Here is a 6,000-nt window from a genome sequence, read left to right on the forward strand (position 1 = left end):
AATCCCTCTGTCCATTTTTTAAAAACATTTTTTAATGTTTATTTTCGACAGAGAGAGAGAGAGAGAGAGAGAGAGAGAGAGCACGAGTGAGGGAGGGGCAGAGAGAGAGGGAGACACAGAATCCGAAGCAGGCTGCAGGCTCTGAGCTGCCAGCACAGAGCCTGACGCAGGGCTCGAACTCAGGAACAGTGAGATCATGACTTGAGCTGAAGTCAGACGCCTAACCGACCGAGCCACCCAGGCACCCCTCCTCTGTCCATTTTTTAATTGGAACAGGAGATCTAACAGGAGATCTAACAGAAGAAAACCAGAAAGAGAAGTCCCAGTATGACAATCTTGAAATTTAATCCTGAAATTTAAAAATTTCTCATGGGAGCAGGAGACAGGTAAGATGAAGGAACATCTTAAGGAAAGCAAGTTATAATTTCATGTGTTTCAGCATAAGAAAAAAATGTCTGCTAGGGGTGTGACACATTATTTTGAACATTAAAAAATGATGGAAGAATTCCAATGAAAATATAGCAAAGGTAAAAACAAGTCTTTTGAGAAAAATAAGAAATCTTACCTGAAAGGATATTAATCTTAGTATACTACTACCACCTGACTAGCACTAAACAATTTTAAAGTGAAAATAATACATACATTAACCATTGATTTCATCAAAATCGGTACTGCTTTAGTGGGACAATAAGGAAGCAGGGATGGCAGAGGTGACGGAGTGGTAGAAAGAAAAGTTAAATTCCACTAACTCAACAGAAAATCAATAGATATTTTAATTTAACAAGTAATAAAATCATAGAAGTCCCAGAACAAACATTAGTAAGTAGTAAAGCTAAAAAGTTTATTTCTGGGAAGAGAGCCTGGGGAGTTCAGAGGGGTGGGACAGGATATTACTTTTTTGTTTGTTTCTGGAAACTTCTGTCACTATTCTGCTGTTTTTTAAACCATGCATATATATATATATATATATATATATATATATATACACTTTAATTTTTTAACAAGGGCTTAATGAGAAATCAGCAACGGTTGTCTTAGCAATACCTCCTAATTAGTGCAGCTCTGTTTGAGCCTCTATTCATATGTTGAATCATTTATTTTCAGACAAATATGCTTTAGGGTAGCAAAAGAAAAAAATACTAAAAGTTTTTAATAGAGGTCTCAATTTCATTACCCTTGCATAGCAATTTTTCAAAAATAGAATTAAAAGTATCTACTGTGTGTTAGGAAATTTCAAGTTTGGTGATAAAAAGTTAATAAGAACCTATTCTCAATAGATTATAGTTTATTGGTGGGTGGTAGGGCCAGTGATTAAACAGAAAATTAGAATTCATTGTGATTATGTTCAAGGAAGTAGGGAAAGTAGACAGGTTTCATTACAAAGAAATTTTAAAACTGGAACAGTTTCCAATTTACAGAAAAAAAATTCTTGGATGGGCAAATGTAATCAAGGTAATGAAGTGGAGAACATGTGAATGATCTAATGTTTACTGAACAGCAGGCACAGTCCAGACCATTAGGGGAATTTCAAACAGAATATACACCTTCCAAATCACTGAAGTTGAAAACTAGCAAACTTAAATTTAATATAGCAAAGACAAAAAGCAAAGAAAATAGTAAACAAAATCCAGGGAACATTAAAGAAAATGAAAAAAAAAAGGGCAAATTGACAAATATAATCCATATATTGGTAAAGTTTTCAATTAAATTCCTAAGAGAATTCTGGGGAGTTTGCTTGTTAAAGATAAGTATCTAATTCCCTCTCTCCGAACCACATCCGCACCCCAACCCAATGGCCAAAGAAATGAAAGGAAGAGAGCGCAAAAAAAGTAAATGAATGAATCTTCATTCCTACCTCAATGCTGGAAACTAGGAAATAATGATAGAATAGACAAAGCCAGGTTAAATAATCTAGTCATCTTTGGTGCTGTTTTGCAACAAGAAAGTTGAAGGAATTATGGTTTGAGTTCACCATTATCTCTTGTCTGGGCAGGCAGATTAGGAGACTGTATCCCTCATCTCTAGGTATTAACAGATGAAAAGCTAGCCCAGGGCAAGTGTGTCCATCCCAAACAAAAAAACAACTGGAAGTGAAGTTTTCCATTGGGTTCTCTCCTTGGGAGAAACCTCCTTGGGTTTTCTCGATATAGGAGGAAACAGAAACAAATGAATTAGACAGAAACGCAATGTGCCTTAAGTAGAAACCAGGCCAAAAAGAAATTTTCATTAGTAAATGTCCCCAGGAGTATAGGTGACTGAATAAACACTTTTCCATTTTTTAAAAAATGTTTATTTATTTTTGAAAGGGAGAAAGAGAAAGAGAGAGCAGGGGAAGGGCAGAGAGAGAGGGAGACACAGAAGCAGGCTCCAGGCTCTGAGCTGTCAGCACACAGCCCAACATGGGGCTCGAACCCATGAACCATGAGATCATGACCAGAGCTGAAGTCGGAGGCTTAACTGACTGAGTCACCCAGGCACCCCAGAATAAACACTTTTAAAAATGAGCACCTATAGAGCCTGTCCAAAGACCCACTTCCAGTGATCTCAGGATTCAAGCTCACTGAACTGGAAAGGAACAGAAAGCAGTCATCCACCTTAACATCTAATTGGAGGGTGGGAAACTAGGAGGATTAGGAGAATCCTTTCAAACTGCTTTGGTTCAAACACCTGGCTATATAGATCTCTCTCTTTCCTCAAGGATGAGGATTAGAAATTAAGTCATAGGACTAATGAAATGTCTTTCTTTTTTTCAATACAAGAAGAAATAATATGTCTGAAAGGTTGCAGAAGAGAAAAACTTTGAATAAGATATGCTACAATAAGCAAAGGACATATAGACAGAATCTACAATTTCCCTTTAAATAAAAATGACTCCTCAAAAAAATTAGTTCACAACACATCAAAATGAAAACAGAGTGGGTAAATTAAGACATAATTTAGGGTTAATAATTTGTTGGTTGACATTAAAAATGCCTTTTGAAGATATAAAAGAACAAAATCTACCCATGGAAAGATTGAGTCATCGGTAAGAAAGACAATCTTAAGCAGCACTACCAGAATGTAGGGGGGAGAAATGAAAATTAAAAAAAAAAAAGAGAGAGAGAGAGAAGATAAATTGATTTGGAATGTGTATACACCCCTGAGTTTATAGAATCAATTGTGATGGTTGAGTAAAGAGGCAAGAATAAAAGAATATGAAATGATAATTATACCATCGCTACAGTAACTTCTCTGGGCTGCATTCTGCAGCTCAAAGTTATCATATTTAGGGGACACTATTCCTGTGTTAAGTATCCTCTAGTCAAAAAGTTTTCATTCACATATGAAGGTTTCAAGAGAAGGCATTCCATCAGCTATATCTGCATTTTCTATTTAAAAAATATCACAAAGTTGTGCTCTTTTCAACTGGGAAATTAATCAAAATATACATATGACCCCAAAATGTGAAACTTGTAAAACTTTGGTTGCACCTAAACACAAAATCAAGCCTAAGTAATGATAACCTGGAAAACGATGAATAAACAAAGCTAAATAGTGATAAAACTAGAAAATCAGAATCTAAATATTTTAAAATTATAGAATGTTTTAACAGGTATAATTATTAAAATTAATATTTTTTCATACTTTCTACCATGATCATGCTAATGTGAATATTAGAAAACATTTTTAAATTTAGGTTATGAGCAAATAAACTGCACAGATACATTTCCTGCTAAGCAGCCTACTCAAACTTGGGCAGAAGCTAGAGTTGGTAACAGGTCCTAGACAAGAAGGTGAAAGGTCCGCGCTTCTGCAGGACGTGCTACACCACCCTGATACTGATGGGTCATGTTCTGCTGATCAATCTCACTCACAGCTCCCAAAGAAGAATGGACATGCTCTTACTCTCAACAGCAGTCCTTCTAAGGAAGTTTGAAAATTGGGTACTTGGTATCAGCAGTGAACTGGCTTCTACATTTTGGGTTGCTTTTGGGGGTTTCTCCTCTCAGGTCTGTCTGCCTGTTATTGCTTTTCCCCCGCTACCCCTTCTCTCGTTTTCATTCTCCTTTTCTTTCTCTCTTTCTCTCTTTCTCTCTTTCTCTTTCTTTCTTTCTTTCTTTCTTTCTTTCTTTCTTTCTTTCTTTCTTTCTTCTTTTGGTTAATGACATTCTAAAGTAAAGTGGGCATTACCAGAATACATATCTCTGCTCTAGTAAGAAAGGAAGTCATTATGCTTAATTATGGGTTTCTGCTACTGTCAGGGCTCCCCTCAAAACTAAGGAAGATTCTTTCTTCACTGGCTTAGTCATTTCTTTAAAAATTCTCATTCCTCAACATGGCTTATATCAGTAAGGAAGGGTTCTTACTGACCAGTACCAGTTACTAGGGAAAACTAGGAAATGCTTGTTAAAAATAACAATGATTCCATGTATTTGAGATGTGTGTATTTCACGATCCTTCTATCATATTTTTATGCTATATACTATAAACAGTCCTACAAATTTAAGAGATTATTAGAACTATATATGTATTACCATTTATTATTTTAATCTAATTAGGTCACAGAAGGAATATCTAAACTTGGATTTTAAATTTTCATTGTAGTTTTTTTTAAGATTTCATTTTTAAGTAATCTCTCTACCCAATGTGGGGCTCAAACTTACAACCCCAATATCAAGAGTCACACATTCTACTGACTGAGTCAACCAGATGCCCCTAATTTTAATGTGGTTTTAAAGCTCAACTTTAAGGATCAAACTCTAAGTATGTTAATTTCGTAGTTGGTACTAAAACAATACACAGATTTAGAATTAAGTGCATGCTATGAATCAAAATAAATTCCCTGAGTTGGGAGTGATTATAATGTGTCTAAGTCAATCAACTAAACAATATCTCTGGGGCACCTGGGTGGCTCAGTCGGTTAAGCATCTGACTTTGGCTCAGGTCATGATCTCACAGTTCATGAGTCCAATCCCTGAGTCGAGCTCTGTGCTGACAGCACGGAACCTGGAGCCTGCCTGAGCTCTGTCTGTTTTTCTCTCTCTCTGCCCCTCCTCCACTCATGCTCTATTTATCTCTCTCTCTCAAAAATAAATAAACATAAAAAAAAACCCAACATCTCTTATTAACATAAGAATCACTATAATAATAAGCTCATGATTTCCTTTCAAAGAGTCTCCTAAACCTCTGTACTTACTTAACAATCAGGGGCCCTCCTTGGTAACAAGTTGTGAGATGAAGTGAAAGAAGCAAACCCCCAATAATGTCACAAGAGCAACCATACACTTGTCCTGAAAACCCATCTCGTCATCTTAGGCTAGAGTTCTTCATCTCCTATTTCCACGTCCCCAGTGGGCATGTCATCCACATTCTCACACTCTGCTGTGACTTCCCTTTGCCCAGCTTTCTCCTTGTTAGGATGTCAGATCTTAGAGAATAAAGTCCTCTTCTGATTTTTTCCCCAAATCCCTTATATTTCCACGGTGTGTGGTAAAATTCACTAAGTCAACTAAAATACGAGTAAATGAGAGATTTCGTTATAATTTGAGATTCATTCAAAACCTGGTCTTCAGGAACTCAGAGAAGTTAATCATAAATATATATGATAAATCGAAGTTAGGTCAAAAGTTTAATGTCCATTATTCCCATTACTGTGGCCCTCTTAAAGACAGGTATGAATTGGCCATCTTTGTAATCCTCAAATTTCTTAAAAAAATTTTTTTTTAATGTTTACTTTTCAGAGAGACAGAGAGTGAACAGGGGACGGGCAGAGAGAGAAGGAGACACAGACTCTGAAGCAGGCTCCAGGCTCTGAGCTGTCAGCACAGAGCCCATTGAGGGGCTTGAACCAACTAACTGTGAGATCATGACCTGAGCCGAAGTCTGACACTTAACCGACTGAGCCACCCAGGCGCCCCTGTAATCCCTATAAACTTCAGAATATAGAACATGGGAAGAGTTCCATCAATACATTATATAATAAATCCTTTTAGATTCTCAAGCTAGGCTACCAAGAGTGTG

The sequence above is a fragment of the Panthera uncia genome, chromosome D1 (genome assembly GCF_023721935.1).
Source record: "Panthera uncia isolate 11264 chromosome D1, Puncia_PCG_1.0, whole genome shotgun sequence".
NCBI classification, from domain to species: domain Eukaryota; kingdom Metazoa; phylum Chordata; class Mammalia; order Carnivora; family Felidae; genus Panthera; species Panthera uncia.